A 23,951-nucleotide genomic window follows, 5' to 3' on the forward strand; every position below is an offset into this window, starting at 1 on the left:
GAGAGAGAGAGAGAGAGAGAGAGGTCTACATCAACACAGACCAGCAAGCGCTGTGGGTCAAATGCTATTAGAATACAAGCCATATACAAGCCAGAGGTTAAAATACATATGCAATACAAATATTAAAACATCTTAATCCAATGAAAACACAAAGACCATCATTATGAAAAATCCGCAACAAAACAACATAGGATTGGAAGACAGAACAGCCATAAGAACCAAATGGATTTCACCAAAGCCATTTAAAATCAGTAGGCATTCAACACCTCTTGACTTAGCTAACTAATTTTGGGGCACACAGAAGCGTCTGTTAATTACCATAATGCTCTGATAAGATTCATACTCAAGGATGCAATCCTTCAGGTACCCCGATTCCAAAATATATAGAAATAGTAGCAGTAATTTTGGAAGTGGCACAGCTTTATTACACCCACCAAAATGTCACAAAATGGTGTGCAAGATTTTGAGGCCCCCACAACTCTCCACCAGGCTAAATAGTAACTCCTATTAGGAACTTGCATAGTAATGCTCACATGATATTTGGGTTTGCCAATTATCAGAAGTGATCCTCAAAGACCAAAACAAACGGAAGCTGTTCTCCCTTCTCATCTGTTGTAGATTAACATAGAAATGCTTAAACCTTTGGAAATGCACAAAAAGGAATAACAGCGAGAAGTGGTTCTGTGGGGTGCAGCAAGAGGGAAAAAAAGTTTTTGCTTTTTTAACATTTGGGTAGGGAAATGACTGTACTGAACTTACGCAATTCCGATTCTACTTCAAGTGGTGTTAGTAAGTAACAACTCCATTGAAACAAATAGAGAGGTAATGGAATGAAACAACAGTCGCTGAAAAATGTGTATTTATATGCTATTGAATGCTGCTGGCATTTGCTTGCTAGAAATGACTGTTATAAATGCACATGAATTTATCCATAGTACATCGTATCATGGGAAGCTTTGTTTTATTGCTGTTGATCATTCTCTCTTATTATTTCTTCAAAGAAATGCAGGGTTATTATCCCAAGCATTAGCCAGCTGGCCTGCTGAAGTTTCCTTTCTGGATTTCCTTTCTAAAAAAAAATTCCCCATAGGCTAATCCAAAACAGTTTTTGGCTGCAGAATGTGTTTTGTCATTACTACCTGTCGATTAGAAATTTTATTTAGCGTAGGTGGTACTAATTGTTTACTACTGGGAACCTTATTAGAATCAAAACTGATTGGAATAAATGTGAGTCATTACTATGAATAAAGCTGGATTCTTTTCATCAGATGATTTAGAATTTGTCCTTTTTAATGTTTAACTATTTAATGTCAGTTTTGCTTATAATTGCCTAATCCGCAATTGTAGGATGTTCAAGTGATATATGAAATTGCTCTTAAATCAGTGAGACCCTTAAAGGACATTCTGTTAAACCAGGAATGTCAAACCCCAGGGGCCTTCTAGCTATTGTATTACTAGTTCCATTATTTCTGGCCATTGACCATGCTGGCTGGGCTGATGGGGGGTGGAGTCCACTAACATTTGAAGGTCACTTATTTTCCCATACCTATGCCAAGTAATTGGAATTAACCAGATGTGAAAAATAGGGGGATTTAAGATGACCAAGTACAGTGTATTGGTCACTTCTAACTTGTTGGCATAATTTGATGCATCGACTTAGGGAAGAGATTGTAGCAATAAAAATAGCACAGCCAGTGTTACCTTGCCCTGACTTTCTTTCAGCTTGCTGTATTTGCAGAGTACAATAAGACTGCCTTCATTGCAGTGCTGTTCACTACAAGATGACTGGCTTCCCACATGAGCAGAACCACTCTGTCTAGTGGACAAGCTTACTTGTTGCACCAGCTTAGGTCATCATACAGGGCGACCAAAGCAGTTTCTGTGCCAAAACTGGGCCAAAACCCCGATTGAAATGGATCCAGAAAATCTGTTTCTTCCAAAAGCGTCTGGATCTGGTCTGTGACCACTCACTTCAGAACCTTGCTCATGAAAGGGAGATTAGCAACTGGCCAGTAGATAGTTGGTTTTCCAAATCCAGGGAAGGTTTCTTAAGGAGTGGTTTTACCACTGCCTCCTTCAAACAGTCCCATTGCAGCATGGTATCTTGCTGTGAAAATGATTTCCTTTGGTTCTCCACAACAGGCTTCCTCAACCTCGGCCCTCCAGATTTTTTTGGCCTACGATTCCCATGATCCCTAGCTAGCAAGACCAGTGGTCAGGGATGATGGGAATTGTAGTCTCAAAACATCTGGAGGGTCGAGGTTGAGGAAGCCTGCTCCACAACATACACTGTTGTTTTTAACATACATACATTACTGTATACATACATAGATTGCTTTGCAATATAAATTGCTTTGCAATATATGTTATTTATATATTCATTTATGGGTGCCTCTTCCCATCTATATTTTCTGAAATTTTTTTGCTGTCAAAGGCAGCCTATGTGCACTAAGACTGCAAGCCTAACCACATCTATATCCACAGAAGTAAACCCCACTGAATTAAGTGGTGCTTACTCCCAGAGGTGTTGGTTAGAATTTTGACCTTAATCTGCATCTTATTGTGAATTTAAAAAACCAATGGACAGCATCTCTCACTTTTCTTTTCAAAAAGTTATTTAAAATCCTCTTAAAGTGCTCTTCTTTGTCAAAGTGGGGAGAATCACCTGGATTTGACTCCGCATTTTGACGACCTGAAGGGTGTTTTTTTAATCTTGAGTTATAATCAGACCATCCTTCCCCAATTCCTGACTGGGGTAAATGGGATAGGATGACAAATGTATAATGAATTGTGAAATAAAGTAGTGAAAGTAGCTGTAGTCCTAGCCCCTTGGCTGTAACATGACACACTGAATTCAATGGAACTTACTTCTGAGTAGATATACTAAGGTTTGCAGCCATGGTTGGCTTTGTGATGAGTCATTCACTTTCATTAACTTTGAAATGAAACACGCAGGGGAGGTAATTGGTTTGCAGATATCTGTTGATAGCTAATATATGTGTGCCTATTATGTGTTACATAAAAAAGAAGTATATTTCCACATCAGTGAATTAAGAAACAGAACAAAGATTTGGGCCAAATAAACCAACTGCAGCAGAACATAAATTACTAGATGAAATTGCAAATGAATATCCAAATGGATTGAGGTATATTTGTACAGCACTAACTATGACTCAGCATACTTGAGTTAAATCATTTTGAAAAGACTTTATTGGATATCGTGAGTTCATTTTGGAGCATTTGCAAAAGCCAGTCAGTATGCCAAAATCACCGAAAAAGCTAACTACTGGTCAGATCAGCATGCCCTCAAAATGGTTGCATTATTTTTGTTTATTTGAAAGTCTCCATTTGTGGAGCCTTGACCATAGCTATTATTAAACTCATCTGCCTGTACTTGATGCTCATGGGCTACTCCAGTCTGAGAAGGTAAGCAACTTTGGATAAATGAAAGGGGTTAGTTGGTAGTGCTGAATCCATTCACAAGATCCAGTTTATTTTCTGCAGTGGAACCAAGGCCAAAGGATGTTTGCCACACCCCACTACCACTTGCCCTTTGACAAGTAGCTAAGGCACACATATTCCATTAGGCTTCCCTTTTAAAAAATGCCCTTGCATTTTTTATCAACATTGTATTTGTAATGCAGTTTTAGTTTAATTTACAAATGTATGAAGTTTGCTATATTATTTTAATTTTTGATTATGCTGTTTGTACTGAGAGCAGGATGGAAATATTGAAAGTAAGCAAATGGACAAAAGAAATCTTAAAGCAGGTACAGAACCAGTTTAAAAGCAAAATGAATTTGACTACTTTCTGCCTAGACCTACCGTATTTTTCGCTCTATAAGACGCACCAGACCACAAGACGCACCTAATTTTTGGAGGAGGAAAACAAGAAAAAAATATTCTGAATCTCAGAAGCCAGAACAGCAAGAGGGATCGCTGTGCAGTGAAAACAGCAATCCCTCTTGCTGTTCTGGCTTTTGGGATAGCTGCGCAGCCTGCATTCGCTCCATAAGACGCACACACATTTCCCCTTACTTTTCAGGAGGAAAAAAGTGAGTCTTATAGAGCAAAAAATACGGTAATTATCCAAAGGTGTAATTCAGGACTACTTGCAGCAGAGTGACTACTTAATTGAGGAAGCCCCTCTTAAAAACACTGATCAAATGAACTGGATAAAGCTACTTCTAAATTATGATTTCTGACACTGTGGTTATAAATTATGGTTTGGGGACAGAAATATGTAGAAGGTAGCGATGTAGAAAACACAATCTGGCTAATTTTAGAATATTTAATCACATATCTGCTGTTCATACATTAAAGCATCCGAACAGAGGATTTCCATTTTGTGAAACAGTAATTTTTTTGCTATTAAACCCTCTTTTCTCCCCTCTGTACTTCTGGCTTAAATGAATGTTGTGGGGACACATGTCTGGCTTGGTGAATTTGAGCACTTAGCAATACTAAGACCAGATGCCTACTAAATAGAATGCCAAATATAAGTGCTGGCATCATCCATGTTTTGGACAAAAGATTGGACGTTGATGATTCCATGGCAACCTGCTCTGCAGGTACTTGGAAAGTACTGCTACAGTCCACAGAACGCGCCACCCTTTCATGAATCCTAAGGAAGGCACATCATCCTAAACCAGCATCAGTTTCCTATAGGCAACAGAACCCTCAAAGGGGGCACTGCTGCTTTTTGCCAGCTGACTTGCTAGTTTCTCTGACCAGAGACAAACACATTGACAAACTAACTGTAAAGCTGTTCTTTCTCTCACACATCTCCATTCCAGGTTTAAGAAACGTCAGTGGATTACCCGTGCCCACTGAGCAAACTCCATTAGCTATCAAACTGTACAAAAGCCTAGAAGTGATCATCTCAATGCTTTACAACAGAACTGCATGACTGAACAATGAAGGGGAAGAGTGCCATCCCAAGTCTAATAAAATGCTCCCCACACAACCTCCTCCACTCCTGTCCTTGAACTTTTGTCATGGCAAAAGTGTCAGTAACACAGGCAAGCCTACAAGCTCTTACTTGCCTTGCTCTGAGGAAGAATCCTGCATCTGTAGGGTCCTTCCACAGACTGAGACATCTAGGACCTCAAACATTTTAAGGCTTATGGTCTAGTAGTACCTTGAAAATATCCTGAAACTGTTCCAACTCCAGCTATAGAAAAATAGCCAAGAGAACAAGAGTTTTATGCCATTTTTTGTGTGTATCCCAAAATTCCTGGTGCAAAAATTGTTTGTTGAGACAGGACTCCCCTTTGTAGAAACTATGCTAATTCTTCTCCAGCTTGGTTCTTCTATATGCTTGATATTTTTATCTTGAACTATGTTTTTCACCATAACAGACAGTGAGCTTACCCACCCACCTCAATTGCTTAAAAAATAGTACATTGGCCACTTTCCAGTCCTCTGGTATGGAAGCTGATTTTAAAGACAAGTTGCATATTTTTGTTAGGATAGCAACAATTCCCCCAATGAATTCTTTAAGAACTCTCTGGGGGATTCTACTCAGTCCCAGTGATTTGTTACTTTTTAATTTGTGAATAAAGCCTTGAACTTCATCTCATGGGACCAATATTTGCCTACATTCAGGAAACCTCCTTCCCAAAAAGGTCAGTTCAGACCCAGGTATCTGCCATGCATCTTCCACAGCAAACAAAAGACGTAGATATATAAGGTTTCTATCACACACTTGTGCAGCAGTGTGGGGGACACTCAAGCACAGTCAGATTCCTTGTTCCATGGACCACAATGGGACACATGCATGCAAGTAATACAATCCCAACAGGATGTTGATTTCTGAAGACATTTACCCTTCAACATTACTCAGATGAAAATAGGGACATTCTGTTTTACCTCAGGAAGCTTCTCCCACATTTGTATATGACGTATATGTGTGAGGTGAGATCAAACATGGGAAATGTATAAGATCTCCCAATTACCTCTTTATACAGTGATATATTTTGCCCTGCCTATGAAATGTAATTTAACAGGAAACAGTTGCTGTAATTTGGAAGAATCAGGAAAGGAGAGAGAGAAAGAAAGAAGAAAAGGGGGAAGAGAAGAATGAAAAGAAAGAAAAGGGAAAAGGGGGCAGAAAGAGAAAAAGAAAGTGAAGATGAAAGGAAGGGAAAATGAAAAAGGAAGAAAAGGAAGGACTGGGGAAAGGAAGGGAAGAAGGAAGGAAGGAAGGAAGGAAGGAAGGGAAAGGGGAAGAAAGGGAGGGGAAAGAGAAAGAAGTGAGAGGGGAAGGAAGAGGAAAAGATTGGAAACGGGGGGGAGAGGATAAGGACATTTTTGGAAAAGGAGAAAGGAAGAAAGAGAATCAGAATTGGTGACAGGGTTAGGAGAAAGAGGAAATATAGGCTGGAAAAAGGTGTGTGTGGGGGGGGAGAAGTGGGTACAGTTATCATGAATGGGAAGGTATTTAGCCAAAGAAAGTTATTTGTGAATGGTGCCCCCCCCCTTTAATAACCTACAAAATGATGGATGAATGAATGAAATGATAAATGGGAGGAATTGTGTTTAAAAGGGGCAGGCTGAAAGAAGGGGTGTGGGGGCGGCTTAAGAGTGGTGGGGATTTTATTTTATTTTTGCGGGCCAGGGGTAGTATTTCTTATTGGTTCTCCAAGAAGGAGAAGACTCTAAAATATGCAGGGAAAACCTCTGCCTGACTTCTCCCTTGCCCCCATATGCCTTCCTCTCCACTGCCCTCTTTCTCTTGCCTGGTCACACATTCCTAGGCTCTATTTACTTAGGGGGCAAGGCATGTGCTGAATGGTGGGTGAATGGAGCTGTGTAGCAACGAATGGGGCTAACATGTGTCATTGTGGTGCAAAAAGCAGAATGGGGAGGAATTGTGGAGGGGGGTAGAATATGAAGGGGAGAGGAGATGGAGGGAAGGGGAGAGAGAGCAAAGGCAGTTCCAGCATCTCAGCAGGGTAGGCTCCTATTTTGAAAGCGCTCTCTCCCTTCTCCTGTCTGCCAGGTGCTGCAGACTCCAAAAACCACCTTTGCTCACACATGCCCTCCACCACCAGGGTTTGCTCCCCCACACCGGGTCTTCTCCTTCTCACAACATACCCATGGGCAGGGGCAGAAGACGGGAGCCAAACTACTCTTAAAGGGACCTTGGGTTAAATTGCAGCTGTGGCAAAGGAAGAAGCCGTGATGGCTTAATTGTTTCTGTGGTGGTGCCAGCAAATTCAGGGCAGCTGAAGGGTATGTCATGGGGTTATGTTATTGACATATATATATATTACTGCATGGAGGGTTCTCGCCATGATGAAGCAGTACCCAATATTGGGGTGTGTGTGTGTGTGTGTGTGTGTGTGTGTGTGTGTGTGTGTGTAAAGGACACCTAAGAAAGTGAGGGTTGTGTGTCTTATCAAGGCCTAACAGGGTGAAACAAGGACTAACTGGCACTCATAGTGCTGACTTTCGTTTAGTTGTAGAGGGATTAAATTACATTCTTCACTTCAATTTAATGCATTTTAATGTTTATTTCTATATATGCAGGACTCCTTAATTTAGCATAATTATTGAGATGAACTTCAGCTAACATTACAAGAAAATTGTAACTTGTCATAAAACAAGAGGCCCATATTGTAGCTGAGCTGTTAACACACTGAGATACCCTGTTAGAATATCTTAATAATGCAAATAAGTCCTCCTCACTCCCCACTATGATAATGCTTTGGTGGCTTGATTAATTATTATGAAGCCAAATGGCTAACAAAAGAGGGTATAAATAAAAATATCTTCTCATGTCCAATAAAAGAGTGTAAATTTTAACTACGGCGCATGACAGCAAGTGTAAGCAAGAATTATACACAATACAACTCACTGAATGAGTTAATATGCTCAGGGCCTTTGTTGCTAGAAATAGTTTGCTCTATATTATAATCATCCATTGTAGCTGCACTCAGCTGCAATTTTGGTTTCTCCTTTAAGTGTATTCAATGACATTTCTAGTACAGCGCAGGCTTCCAGTGCTAGTTATGTCTGACATAAAGGGATGGTGTCTGTACAGGTGCACCTACCTAGACACTTCAATCCTCACATTTTTAAGACCCTCTCAGTAGCAGGGGAACCGAGAACATAAGTAGACTTCCCTTTTGGAAAAGTGCCACAGCGTTCAAGTTTCCACAGTTTTCCATAGATTTAACTTCGGATTCTTCTGTTGAGCCTGAAGTTAACAGAGAGGGTTTGGTAAAAGCAAGGGACAGCCTATGAAGCAAGACATTTGGTAGGAAATTTGGGACAGACAGAAGGAAGTACTTATTCATCCAAAGCGTGATTAATATATGGAATTCATTGCCAAAGGATGGGGTGGTGGCCATGAGCTTTAATGGCTTAATATCTAGTACTAGGCAAACCATTGTTTGTTTAGAATACTTATATCCCACTTTATAGCTCTGAGTGGCTCTCAAAGCAGTGGTGTTGCATCTTTTGCCAGAGCCCAGGGCGTGTGCTCCAGGCAGGGGTGGGTGGGCGAACAAAACCCACAGCACCAGCTAGCCCTTGTTGCTGCCGCTGTGGGGACACACACGCTGGGCAGGGGCCGGGCTCAGAAGTTTGACAGAGCCCACTGTGTCAGCCCAGCCCTCACTACCACAGCAAAGTAGGGCCACGCTGCACCGTCTGCCCACCTGCGCAGGGAGAAGCCTAGCCAGATGACGCTGGTCTTGGTGGGCAAAACCCTCTGACATTGGCTGGGCAGCCTTTCAACAAGGGGACTAGGGATGCAGCAGCGAGGCCAGACCCAAAGACTGCCGGTGGCAGACAGGACAGGATGCGGATCCCTGGGGGGCACCTGGTTCGTGCCCCCCTCAAAATCATGCGCCCAGGGCTACGCCCCCCCCCGGCGCCCTTCCGCTATGCCCGTGTCTCAAGCAGCTGACCACATAGTCTCAAAATAAAACCATGCTCAAATCTGGCACAGACCAGTCTAGCTTTGATGGTTTTAAAAAGGGAGAAGTAGTTTATTTACATGGAGAATATTGGGTAAGTATTTCCAGTGCTTTTTTTTTTTTTACAAAAAAAATGAGGTGCCAACACTCACATGTTGATAAAAGTGCCATGAGTAGCACAAAAACAGCTTATTGGTGAGCACTGTCCCCCAAAAGCACTGGGTCTTTCATGACAATTTTTTTCTGTTTAGGATGTTGGGAGCTATAAAAGGAGGCTTTTGATAAGGAGATTAAATCAACACACTTTTGCCTAATGAAGAACAGTTAAAAATATATAATAACCACTTAGTCAACCATTTCCTTTGAGGTTCACTCTCCCACCAGGATGACTCACTAGAATATAAACCCACAGTAGGGGGATCTAACTTGGAGACAAATACAATGAATCGTGTGATTTTGACAAACAATTTACTCTGTGGGGATACCCCTAACTCACCACTAGCATTCTTTCATTGAGACCATTTTATTTTTCTTTGCCACAGCAGGGACAATAAATTTCCCTCATTTTTACACCAAAACAACCTTGCCAGTCCAAGTGAGAGAAGAATATGGCCCTAGGAGAGGGAAAGGATGTCATCACTCTTGAGATCCTAAATAGATGTGCTGCTGGTTAAAACCATGTGTATGTATATTTTCTTTTATGTTATTTTGATTTTGAATTCAAATGGATCACAAACGGTTTGGGGGGGGGGAGGTCAAGGGGGAAGAAAGTAAAGAATTCAGAGATTAAGAACAAAGGATTGGCTTTCATTCATTCAGCTCAGTAGGTTGTTGCCCCCAGCAGGTGGGTTCAATTTGTTTCACTGTCACATCAAAATTTTACAAGTCAATACATTCTGAAGTTTCATTGAAAACCAGAAATTAACATGATGCATAAGCAGCTTCCTTTATATTTGCCACATTTTAGTCATTTAACACTTGCATCACTAGACTGTGATAAAATGTACTTCTGTTTTTTATCTGGGAGGTGGAGCAAGGCCTGGATTTTATCCCCTCTGGTTCCTTTACTGCCCCAAAGTTGACCAGTACGACTGCCGCTTATCTGACAGGCCTATGTGTACACCCAGCTGGATTGGCGCCACATACACAACAGAGAGGTTTCCTTCCCAGTGCCCTTGTTGTCAAAGAGATCCATGTACTCTTGTAACCAGTGGTGTTTGCGGTGGGGTGGAGGGGCAAGGGAGCACAAGCCCCCTCTAATTCTAAATGCATTTATTTATTTTCATGTGCATTGATATACACATATCCAGCTAGTCAACAAGAGGTTTAGAATGACCTCTGAAACCACTCCTATTGACAGTGGCTGCCAGGCTTGGATTCTCTGCACTTTTCTGCAAGAGAGCCATCCCAGGCCAGTAGACAGCTTAGATGAATGCTACTTGTTCTGATCGAATGCTGCCACTTCTGCAAATGATACAAGATTTGGAAGGCCTAAAAACACAATTATAAACAAAGGAGTTCCGGTGCCTTTTTATGATCTGGTGAGGAACTTGGGAGTGCTGCTGGACACAGCCCTGCCTTTTGAAGGGCAGATGGGGGTGGTAGTAGCCAGGAATAGAAAGCAAAGGTGTCCATCAAGGCTCTTGGGAAATGGGTTCTCATGAAGAGGCTTCTAACTTCCTTTCTGTCATGAGCAGGAAAAAGGTGTCAGTTGAACAGCGACTGAAAAAGCCACATGCAAATGCTATAGAGGAAAATGAACAGAAGCTGTACTATGTGAAATATAGTGGACTAAAAAAAATAATACAAAAATATCTGTGTGTTTGCAGAAAATCACATAAGCATTGTCTCCCAATGCAAGCAATCAGCAGGATAAAGCAACATGGACAACAACTTTTATTGTTTGTCTTGTGATAACAAATATTATTCCCTGCTAGAGCCAGACACCCAAGCTCTGCAGTCTGTGAAGTTAGATGTAATGAAAATGAAATCACATATACAAGAGTTACTGGGGATAATGGAACAACACAGGAAAACTAGTGAGGAAACTTTTAGCAAAATAATAATGAAGTGCAATTGCAGATGAAGTTGATGTGGAACTTATAGCACCTAGACAAACAAGAGAAAAACCATGCCACTCATCACAACCAATCTGCACAAGAGCTCTGCCAGTGGTCCATCTACATTTCCTACCTGCATTTGTTTATTACATCAGTGAGGACTTGTTTCAGTGATGAAACCCAACCTGCTTACATTTTTCTCAGATTTACCACACTGAAGAAAAAGTCATTCAAGCCCATGTCAATTCCATTCAGGAACTTTACAATTTTGAAAACTTTGTGGCTGTATCTGTGACTCAGTATGTGTTGTGGGCAAACAGACATAACAAAGAAACAGCCTTACTGATCTATTGGAACACACCAAACTGTTCCAAGCTATTGAAATAGCCCTCCCTGCAGCACTTTCCCTCCCAGGTACAGCACACACAGTTGAAACAAGGCACTCTCAAGCCCCACAATTTGTTACACCCCAATTGCTAGACTCCCGTCATTAACGTATACTGTTTTCTTTCAGAGATCTTAACATGCGGGACACAACTCTCACATCTAAATCTACTTTGCTGCTCCTGTTTACACACACACACACACACACACACACACACACACACACACACACGTGCCATCACTGCCCCAAATACACATACTGGAGGGATGCAGCTTGATGATGCTCATGTGTCTTCTTTGTAATGTGTTTTTGGTTCTCATATAATTCTTTCATTCTAAATATAGTTAACATTTAAAATTGTTATAGAAGGCAAGCAGCAGTAATCATCTTCTTTGCCCTAATGCCTCTCTAATTGGCAGATTGGAGTGCATATATGCATAAAAAAGGCTAAATAAAAACCCAGAACCAAGTAGCACAAATGTTGAAACTATGAGAGTAAAACCAAACACACAAATCTAGGAATACCATACAAAAATGGATTGAGGGAGCAGGGTCCCCCCCCCCCCGCTCCAACCTAATAAAATATCCTTCATAAACTGCTGATAGTCTATGGTTAATGAAGTAGATGCTGAAAGCTGACCAGTGTATTGGAAATGAATGCAGGGGGAAAGAAATTATTATACACAAAATTGGCAGAACAGAACAGTGTGTCTATTAAGCAAAAGGAAATAGGGTGTAGCTGAATATTTTCTCTGACCAGCTGGTGAGAACAGACAGGGAGCAAAAGAAAACTGTAAAATGTAAAGCAAAAAATAAAAAGGACAGACATGATGGATGTCCTGTGGAGAACTAAATAAACAAAACTGCTGATATTATACAAGTTCAGGATGTTGTAATTAACATTATTTTGCAAAGCAATGATTGGTCAAGATCATTTATCAGATATTGTTGGTGGAATGCAAAAGTCCTTTACCAGTTACTTCATGAATGGTATAGTGAAATATTCATATCTTATTTTTCTAAAATGCAAAGTTTATTGGTTTTTAAGTTTTTCCATAACAGTACAAAGAAGGAAAAAGAAAACCTATCAGTAAAGGATGTCAATTCACAATACCATTTTGCAAAATCAGGCACATGTGGTCAAAATCAAGTATTAAAAAGAAGGAAAAGGTGAAGGGTGGGTTGGATAGGGGGATGTATGGGCAGAGCCCATGTGGCATGTATACCACGCAAATAGTTCAAAATAGGGGTCTCAGATCTCAAAAAAGTTATGCTCTTTGCACTTGCAGGCAAACATAGATTTTTTCATATGTTGCAGAAGATGAAAGGTCCTCCAACCAACAAGCTATCAGAGGAGCCTCGTCCAGTTCTTTAATCAGCAATAATGTGTAGGTGATTTTCCTGTCCAAATGAATTCTTGAGTTTTGCTCCCATCTTTCTCCCTGCTGCTATAAAGGGTAGAACTGAGACTAAGATGGAGAATCTGACAGATGTTGATGGCAGACTGAAGTTGCTGGGGCAGTGTCCCTTTCACCCAAACAGACCAGCCTCCATTCCTGTCATGGGATATTTATATACAGAAACAAGATTTGGGGATAAATGTTATTTTTTACTTCCAATATCCTTCCTATCTAGGAAAATGGGAAAGAACTTCAAAACCTAAACTCTGTTCAATATTCTTGAATAATTATTCATGATTGTCAGTTGTTTTATATATAATCCAGTGTAAGCCAAATTCCAAGATACTTTATAGATTTTGCCAACAAATGTATTTTTGTTATTTGGAACCAATTGTTTCTTCATGTTTTACTCCCAGCCTTCAGATTTACTACAGTTTATTTTTATATCCTAGATTTGTGCAGTGTTTTAATGAATTTTCATATGATTCTTTTTAATATTTGCTGTAAGTCACTGTTACAGGGCAGCCTACAAATGTTATTGATAAAGAAACAATAAATGTTCAAGTGAAACTTCATTTAAAATATGTTTTCAAAGAAAATTGATCACGGTGGTGGAAACAAATGAAAAAGTTTATTTCTCAACCATGGCTGCACATCACCACTAGAGGGTGCTCCTAGGGGAAATGAAACATTGCTGATCCAGCATTTTTTTTCTCCAGCCCAAACGGAAAGCAGAGAAGAGCACAGCATTTAGAAAAAAAAAGTCCACAGGCTAATGGCCACTAGAGGGAGACTTCACTGACTCTGGGAAATTGGGGACATTGATCAGAGACAATTCTGGGGTTGAGCCGTTTATTCAGTCATTAATGTATTTGAGGCAGGAATTGTACTCTGGATTTGGAGGACTGGAGACATCTAGCAAATCTATCTGGAGCTTTTTCAAAGATTTGCAGAGGTATATGAAGTCCGAGAAAATATATAAAAAGAAGTAGGAAGGCACTTTTAAAAAGCCACCAAGCTCTAAGACAGCCAATGGTAGAAAATAAATTCATAAAGAGCAGAGAAAACAGTAAGTGTGCTTTGGAAACCTGAAACTAATGCGCAATATTAAGTACTAGGGTTGCCGAATTTCAAAAAGTAAAAAATCAGGACACCCCAAAAGTTGTTTTTACAAATGCGATTTTTTGATTGACTTGCCTAAGATCCAGGACAAAACACACCACCTTTCGGACACACACACCCCGACGTCATTCCCCCTTTGAAATTCCGGTAATGTCCAGGAAATTCCAGACCTATGACATCCCTACTAAGGACAGAAGAGAGTTCTAAAAAATGCTAGGTTGCAGGATTCACAACTGTACAGAAAGGAGGACCAGATTAAAATGGCTCAGTGGGAATAGTTAATGGAATATTTTAGAGCATATAACACAATTTCAAAAATGTGCCCATGGGGAATGTTTTCTTTGCAGGGTTGCCAACTTCAATGAAATATTACAGGGCCCCATGTAACTCCCGCCTCGCATAATCGATCATATGGCACAGTGCACACACCCCATTTGAATGGGATTGCCCATCAACTTTGTGGGGGCCCGGCCCCTGCAAATGTTTTATTGTGGGGGCCAAAGCCCCCACAACCCCTGGGAGTTGGCTCCTATATTTCTTTGTATGTGTACAACCTATTCTATAACTAAGTCTGTTATATTGCTCTCCCTCAGCACAGGCATCACTTGTCATCTGTCTCACAAGTCACAGAACCGTTTTATACCAATTCAAGCATTCTCCATTCGCCAACTTTCTGCCACCGATATCACAATTCTTTAGGCAGAGTTAAGCAAAGGAAACTTCATTGACCCACACTGGTCAGATGCCTTCCCCAGGTTTTGCCTCTGAACAAGAAAGATCCATTTCTTGAATCCTCCCTTTAAGACCCTCTAAAATCATTGCTATAGTCCTATCTTAAGAAGCTATGTGGAAGTTATTTTATTTGGAAAACCATTTTCAGAAGTTGAAATCAGTTACAAAAGCATGAACATCTTTCCTCTCCCATATAATCTATTTTGTGGTTCCTTTTGAGCACTTTCATGCACTTTAGAGAATGTGCACAAGCTAAATGAAACAACTGGGTTAAATCTCTATAATAGATGCCTACAACAGCAGTAGTTTTTGAAACTGACCTAAAACTTCACATCTTTATGACACTTCAGTCATGGATGCAATTCCTATGTCCTTCAAATGCAACATGCCCATTATTACACAGGAAAATTTGTTGGAAACTGAACTCATACCCCCAAATCATCTTGACTATGTGTGTTTGTTAAGACTATACATACAGAATCTATTCCCTAGATTCCCAGAACCAAGATGTTTTGATTGGGAAGTGAAGTTACTTGTCTTGTCAACAACATTTATAATTTGACTTTACAAAGCGCAGCTCTGTAACGTGTGTTATTTGACCAAAGGAATCTGCAGGCTCTAATCTAGCTTGTTAGTAGTTTGAAAAGTGTGGTTTGCATGAAGCTGCATGAATCAAAATGAATTATGAATCTGAAAATTGGCAATTATGTTGCATCACACAGCTCAGAGCACAATGATAAACCACAATCCAGATTTTTCAGTTTAAATGGTTTTACATTCATGCAAGCAAATTAACCATAAAATGGTTGTGGGGGGGAGAGAAAAACAAAATATCCCAAGAAAGAATAAACTGCAGATAATAAGCACCAATCTGGTGTTGAATGCTGCCCAAGATACCAATTGTTTTAAGTCACGACAAAGACAGCTGAATGCTCATCTTGTGGATATAGAGCATGGATGATTGCTTGCCATGAGTATCTTCTCTCACAAATAACAGTTTTTTCGCTCTTAATTTTCTGCTAAATTGGAAGCTAACTGCTTCCCACATTGTCATTGGAACACCTGCAGCTGTGCTGGATTTCTGCGCACCATTTCTTTTAGGTAAAACAGCACTCCACTTTCCTTCAGTTCCTCATTATGCTTATGTCTTCCTTTCATTGCGCTACAGCACTAATGATTCAGGCAGGCTGGTCAGTCATTAAGTGACAAGCAAATGATACCGTATGCAACGTGTGACTAATCGGTCTGAACAAATGAAATCACAGACTTGCTTTTCCCATCATTCATTTCCCAAACAGTAGCAATGTGGTGCACAGCAGGTAGTTCAGTTAAAACCAGCCTTGTAAAACAAATTTCCTGCAGCCGTTTTAAGTGCACGCGCTGTGATGGGTTTGAGATGCTGCAGTTAGGAGTCTGTGCCCAAGGGAATGAAGAAAGGTTTGGGGTGGAAGCAAAATAGGGATGCAGGGGAGAAGGAGGAGGAATCCTCAGTACATACATTACTGTAATTAAGGGTTTAGTATCTTATTGATGTGGTTTCTGTTTGGATAGCTCTCAGAAATGACTGTTGCATTAGCAAACCCCAAACATAAAGCACTTATCATGGAATGAGCAAGGAGAAAAGGGAACACTTGTTTCAACCAAATTTTCAAAGATGCATGTTTAATATAATCTAAAACCAAAAATATTTACTATATGCAAAGCGTGACACCATTTTTAAAAAGCAGGAGAAATAAGCGCATGGAAAAATCTAAAAGCTGGCCATAATTTTACAGTATTTCATATGGTTTGGAAGCTTTTAATATTTTCTTATGAAGATTTTTAAAGTGGCAATATATTTGTTAGTTATGTTTGTCAACATCAGACTGATTTGCACACAATTTACCAATCATAACTGAAATTAGAATATAGTTACAGGGATCAATTGGCACAGAATGTCCTATATTTGGGACATTTGGCTGAAATGTCCAAATGTTCACACTTTCAGTTATCCCATTTTTTGATCTGGTTTTAACTACACTACCCTATTCCAGGTAGTGAATTTTTACCCAGTGTCTTCCTGAGAATGATCAGGCAAAATGAGATCACATCACCTCTATTCCCAGGGCGGTGCACTGGTTGTGAGCTACCAGGCCAAATTAAATGTGTTACAGTATAGAAAACCATTAAATGACTTCAGTGTCAAGTACTTCTAAGAGCAACAAATTTAAAACAATAAATGAACAAAAGTTATGACATGAACACTGCTTTACATGACATTATCTATTGTATGGAGAGAGCTGTCTGTGTTCATTGGTTTATAATGTGGACTTGGTAACCTTTTTTGGTCAGGGATGCTTGTTGCAGTGTACCCTGATCTAGCTTTTGTGGGGGCAGGTTGGACTACAATCCTGCAGTCTGTTCCGGTCTTATGAGTCTATCAAGCCCAGCTATTAAGATCTGATAATTGGTTTAGATCCAAGATTCCAGATATTTCCACAAATGATGTGGATGTATCTACATTATTAAATGATGTGTATACACTACCAATATATACTGGTTTTATTATATCACTTCAAGTCTTCCCCCAAAGGATCAGGCAGTGAGGTACTGACAATTCTTTGCTAGAGATTTCTTATAACCTTTGCTGCTGCAAACTATAAAATGATGTCGCAGAAATGTGGAGCAAACAAACCTTACTAGAACTTGGCTCAAAATTGCAGCAGCTTCCCCTAGGTTCAGTTTTCACCTGTTTTCAGAGCTGCTTTCCTCCATGCACCCATTCATCGAATACTATAGTTCTAATTATCATCACATCTCCCATGAAATGAAATATTACTCTAGCAGATTTTCCTCTTTCTCTTTTGATATAGTGATAGGTGTCTTACAGAACATACCTAATCAGAAGTTAGCCCAAAATGAGTTCAAATGAGAATTTCTTTAGGGGCACTTTGCGGTGGAAGCAATTCATTAGTTCTGTGAATACACTATTGCTTGTCTGTGTTTGGTGCAAGTATATCTGGGTTTTCTGTTGCTATATACAGTACATCAATGGGGTACAATGTTCAGTACTTGGCAGATTTCTTCTATGGTTCCTGTAAACAGCTGCATCATTATTTTGAACCAAACACAATCTTGGCATCATACTGTTGTTCATTTTGTAGATATTTTGCAAATTTCCACACTCAATTTTTAGAGATGGCAACTGGTTATTTTTCATATTTTGCAAAGCACAAAACATGCATGTTGGTCCACTAGGAAAAACATACACCAAAAATGGCAGTATTTAAGTAAAGAAGTTACCCTACTGTTACTTGGAGGGGGCGTGGGCGTATTTCTGCTGCTTGACATCTGGTACCTGATTGTGCACCAGGTCTTTTAACCTTCCCAAATACAGAGCTTCTTAAACCCTTATTTTACCTATTCCCTATTATTCTTATATGTGGTATTAAGCACTTCTTCTTTTTTACATCTTTTGAAACTATTGATCTGTTATGTTTAACAACTACCTACTGTAGATAAATCCATGAAGAGAACTTTTTCCCTAGGGAGATCTGCCTCACCTCTTCTTTATTATTGTTTAGATGTCAGGTGATTTTGGGCTGTGATATTCAAACTTATTTCTTTTTTAAAAAACCGATAAGAAAAACAAATAAGAATAGAAAACATCCAAAAATCTGCCGAAGCTTTGGGATTCCAGCAGCTAATTCAAGTACATCTTTTCCCTTTATCTCAAACTATTTAGTGCAGCAGGGCTTGTTGCACTGTCATGATAGTCCTTTCTATATGCACTTGAGTTGTGGCATCCTTTTGTTTAAATATAATAACCATTTCCATCTAAATGCCCAGCCATCAATCTCTCCCCACACTGCCCTCCCTCATAACATTCGTCAGTGCTCCCCTGTCACTTCTAACTGCCATCACCTGTTTCTCCTCAACATTCCCAAAGGAAGTTCCCGCCAATTCCTTGCCTATCAAACAAAAGATTCTAAATTACCTCAAACCATTTGCCAGTTTGTAATCACTCCTATAACAGTTATACAAAAATACACAGCCCTGCAGCATATAGACAAACAACTATATAATAATTCTATCCCTCATATACATATTTTTAAAGCCACCCATAGTTCAGTTTGTCACAAAGAGTTCAACTCTGAAGCATACAACAAGCAGAAGATTCATCTCAACAGGTGTAGAGAATCCATTTCCCTCATAACTGAGGGTTGTGTCCAACTCAGAGGAGACCCACTGGAATGAATGGACTTAAGTCAGTCATGTCCATTCATTCCAGGCCTCTTTATCCAGTCATTAGGATTCTCCTCAGATCACAAAGGTGCTGAGGTCCCTTTGGGGTCACAAATAAAATAATTGCGGGCGTCGGGAGCCCCCAAAGTTGATGGGCATTGCCATTCAAATGGTGTGGGTACACCCTGTCATATGATCGATTATGCAGGGCAGGGCCCCCCAATATTTTATTCAAGTTGGCACCCCTGATCCTCTTAGAGTGCTTTTGCTGGGCCGGAATATGTCCTTGGACTTTCATAATGCTTCTTGCTTGCCTGTATGGAGGCAGAACCATAGCTAGGTGATCTTGCACCCCTGGCAGAACCATCCAGATTGCTCCCCCTAGCCACAGACAATTAGCTCTTCTTTCTGCCTCTCCTCCAACCTCCTTCCTTCCACCCATTCAATTCACTCTCTATTTAAAACCATTTCTTATGAGACAACAATCAATATTTTTATTTATGGACGTATTTTTAGCCAATTTTGCAGGGGGGGGCGCAATAGCCTGCAACTCCAGTGGGGGCCCACCTTGCCACCCCATAGCTATGGCCCTGTATGGAGGTGTGCATGGGTGCAAACCTCTGACTTTTGCATGGCAGGAATTTAACCTGCTGCACAAATAAGAGCTGCAGTTGTTCTGCACACTTTTGTCTCTGGCTTCCTTCACACAAAAAGGCAACTGACCTAGAAGTAAAAAGTTGTGTCCATTTATTATGGCTTCTTATCAACCCTATGTACCACTTAGGTGGTACCTAATCTTTGAGGGGCTGCTACCTTTTCATGTGTACTACTAACTTGAAGAGTAACATAGAATGATGCCATCTTCTCAATTATTTTCATTCATGATCCATCTGTGATGAAATAGAGACACGCTTTTAGCAGATGAGGTGAGCAATCTCATTTGCACATGCAGAGACTTAAATAAGTCATAGCACCTTGTTACCTCAGACTAAAAGGATGAATGAATGTATGATTCAAATATCACACCATTCAGCTTAAATTTAAGGAGTTAGTCTATACTGATTTCATTCCCAAATACTTTTATCAATCTACTGTCAAAAAACAGGAACAGAGGCGAGTGTATGCATTATATTACATGGGGGGGGGGGGATCAGGTGTGGGACAAAACAGTAACTGACTTAAGAATGTGACAATTTTCACATTAATGCTGTCCCAGCAGTTTAATTAACTTCAGTATGTTATTGTAAGCCCTCAGTTTCTGTCCATGACAATATATATTAAACATTTTATATGCAGGCAATATAATGTTGACTTATGAATGATTGTATTATTATTTTACCTTTTCCACCGAGAAGTAAATTAACCCCAGCAATTTTAGTACAAGAAATAATAAATGTGTAGAGTTTAACTTGTTTTCAAGGGGGAACCTTCACTCACAACAGTTTATGTACAAGTCTGATTTATGTGGCGTGAACATTCAGACACTTTTATTTGCTTTCATACCTTTTATAGCAAATTGCACAGTGCTTTGAAATACAAAGTGGAAAGTAAAGCTTTTGTGTACCAAATGCTATGCAAGGGATTTAATAGACAACTTTTGCATAAATATGCAGCACTTCCTACAAAATCCTGGAAAGCATTCTTTATTCAGATAAAACAACTACTGTCAACAACAGTGGGGAGTGTACTGTGTAAGTTTAATTATATTTATTGATTTTAAACAATAAAGAGGGCTAGCTGAATGTCTGCCATAACTGCAAAGCTGCCTGGTATCCAGTTATGGAACAATTCACAAAAATGAAAGAAAGAAAAGGGGGGGGGGAAAGATTGTCTGAAGACACCTCTTCTATATGCTCTTCTCTATGGAAAATGTGCCCCCTCACCCCTTCCCCAAGCCACTTCTGGCTCTCCTTGAATTTGACACCCTTTAATTAACACTTTTTTTGGTTGGCAGTGTATACTGTAGGTTGCTTGCGTGACTGGATTCCTACCCCTGCAGCGCTATTAGGCACCCCGTGGAGCACAAACAAAAAGCCCCAGAGAGCCCGACCCAACTATTTTCCTATGAATAGAACACCCTTTCTTTATCAGGATGAAAAGGAGATGCGAGTTCGCCTGGGCTGTGTATCTGGGGGAGGGGAAATGGAGGGCTGCTATACATAGATAAATAATTAGTGTGCACCTGTTTGAGGCAATATTTGCTAATATACTAAAGTGTGTGTGCATGCGTGTGTGGCTAAAGGGACTGACAGCAACAACGTTTTGAGTTGGCATACAGAATGCATACAAATGATAAATTCATAGCTACTGTTATGAATAACTCTGATCAGAATGACCCTTCTCATACATCTAAAAAACACTTGCACTTTTCAAGAATAAATGGCAAATATCAAGGAAGTGGGGTAGTCAGTAACTACTTAGAATAAAATAAGAATGTGCAAGGGTATTTTCTGCTATAGACCAAGCTTAGTCCCTGCCAATACCCTTTCTTAAAACTGCTGCCCCAATTTTACAGAGAAATAGAACCTTAGATGCTACGTGAATGCACGGGGAGAATGGTGTTGCACATAACCTTCTCTATGCATTTTAATAAGGTCTGAAAAGAGAACCTATGTGTATAATTGCGCACAGGGTACATAGACCTCGCTCCATGTGACTAAAATGCCCAAACAACAGGGGTTCCAATCATGCAGAAAACCTTACAGTTGTATGTCCAAGGGGCTCTTTTTAGAAAGCTTGTCTGCATGTAGGGAAAATAGAATCCTGAGGTAGCAGAGTGGATGGTACTGCTTCAGACTACTGATGGGAGATCACTTTTTTTTAAACATTCCTCCATGTAAACTCCCCTGTAAGCTAAAAAAGAATTAGTAGTACATCAGGAAGAAGGTTCTAGCCCAGACTTGCTCCCTGCTGTGCTTGTTTTCTACTTTGAGGAACTGTGTTCTGTTTTTTTGCTTTTGTTTTTACATAAATGAATTTTCACAGATATCTTTACCCTGTAGACTAAAGTAGCAGCAGCTTGCTCTCTTTTTTACTACATTTGTAGCTCATGCTAGAGTCAGACAGAGCCAGTGTCAGATTTCAGGAGGCACTGAAGAGCTTCCTGGGAGCAGCTGGGTGGGTGGTGGCACTTGTGATAAAATCACTTACAATTTCTGGAGTTCAAAGGCCTTATTCATGCATGAACTATTTGTAGGATGAGTGGAGATGAGAGAGAGAGAGAGAGAGAGAGAGAGAGAGAGAGAGAGAGAGGAAAAAATCAGACATTTTGTTTGTCTCAAGTTGAGAAAGAGCAATAAAACAAAATGGCTCAGCATTTATGGATGAAGTTAACTTAGGCAGAGAAGCTACAAACAGAAGGTGGCTAGATCACTAGACAAAGAGTGCCCTCATGTGGTTTAAAGTAACAAGTGTATCAAATGCAAACTCAAGAGAAGGAAAAGTATTTGCTTTTCTCTAATATATGGGTTCATGTCATCTTTAGGCATGGGACTAAAATGGCATGTGCTTTGCTCCTTCCCCTCTCCCTCCTCCTGAGCTGCTGGGAGCTGAGTCTTGGTTTGCTTTAGTGTTACATCTGGGTTCATGGTTTGTTTCCCCCCCCAAAAAAACTTCAAAAAAGAAAAATCTCTATGTCTTGGTGTTCATGTGCCAACCAAAATATGCACAAATACAACATGCACTCATTCAAAAATATAGCAGCACAATCCTATACAGGTTTTCTCAAAAGTAACTCCAACTGAGTTCAATGAGATCTTTGCATGCATGGAATTGCAGGCTAAACTTCCAAATGCTCTGTGAAGGGAGCCAATACACCCTGATGAATGACAATGTTAGCAACTCTCACTAACAAAAATTTAACACAGCTTCTACAAAATAGGGACAAAATCGGGGACAGGGATTTACAAGTGACCATAAAAGAGGGACAGCATATGCCATAATTGTGGTAGAACTTCTAGCTTTCCAGGGTTGCACTGTCAAAAGCAGCTACTCTTACATTCTGGAGGGTTCAATATAGTTGAGCTGAAGCTTTCTTTTCCGCTCAATAGGTTCTTTCATGCTTTCTGCGCCAACTGGAGGTACGTTTTACAGTCAAGTTAGTTCCTATTTATATTTCCTGCAGGAAGGCTATTTACTTTTTAAATAACAGCAAAGTGGCAGGCATCCATTATGAAAGGAATGGAATTTGTAGGGCATAAAAAGTGGCAAAATGAAAGGCTGCATTCTGGCTCCGCATCTGCTACTTGTACGATTACAAAAAGATTTGATGGTTCTGAGTTTTTTCCCTCCCTCAATGAATACTCAAACCCTAGAGGAGTGGCAACCTAGAAAAATGAAAACAGCTCCCTAGAAGCCACAGCCACTGGAATCTAGATGCCTTGAGGGTGGTTTTTGCTGGTCCACCCAGTTGATAACATAATAGTGCTGCCACACACTTCAGAATCAAGCCAGCAATCTCTTGTCAGCTGAGCTGTACAAATAACTTTGCTTCCTTTTACTGCTGTTTTAAGTAGCTAGAATAAGAAAGAATAATTAAAAACTACTACTTTAGCACTCATTGAAAAGTGAAAGATTAAAAGCTGCCTTGGCAGGCGACAAGTGCTGCTGAAAGACACAGCTGGGCCAGGTGGGTGTTTGGCAAGAGCATCTGGCCAAGCGAGCAGATCAGCAGGAGTTTCTGAGGGTGGGCTGTGACTTGCAGAAGAAAGAGCTGCTGTGAGGAGGATCAGTAAGCATTTCTTCCTACTCCACACTACAATATTGGATGCGATGGTCAGCCAAACCAGCAAAGCACACTGTACGGATAAGTTCAGGGATCAGGAAAGAGAAGATCTCTGAAATGGTGAGGCCCAAATATCTCAAGTCATTGTTGCAAATCGATCTTGAGGATGCTTTCAGATGCCAAGATCACTGGCTGTAATACTCATGTTTGTTTTCCAAAGCAACACTTGTGAATAGGGGGTGACCATTTTAGGCACATCCAATTGACGCACGATCACCGACCTGCAGGTACTTTTGGGCCCAGAAGGCGGCAGTATGGGGGTGAAATGGGGTGGGGCGTGCTTATATGTGCTCCAGCAATGTGCACAGGGGCTGGGAA

General features: G+C 40.3%; 1 long non-coding RNA gene across 1 annotated transcript in view; it reads left to right on the top strand.

Annotated features, from left to right (window-relative positions):
- The first annotated feature begins 3,990 nt into the window (after nucleotides 1-3,990).
- The window catches only part of LOC144329323 (uncharacterized), a 349,880-nt gene continuing 329,919 nt past the window's right edge, over nucleotides 3,991-23,951 (top strand). Inside the window, exon 1 of the long non-coding RNA XR_013394823.1 lies at nucleotides 3,991-4,081. This is a non-coding gene — a long non-coding RNA (uncharacterized LOC144329323). The remainder of the gene's footprint in view (nucleotides 4,082-23,951) is intronic.

Source organism: Podarcis muralis, chromosome 12, assembly GCF_964188315.1.
Source record: "Podarcis muralis chromosome 12, rPodMur119.hap1.1, whole genome shotgun sequence".
In the NCBI taxonomy this organism is placed as follows: Eukaryota; Metazoa; Chordata; class Lepidosauria; order Squamata; family Lacertidae; genus Podarcis; species Podarcis muralis.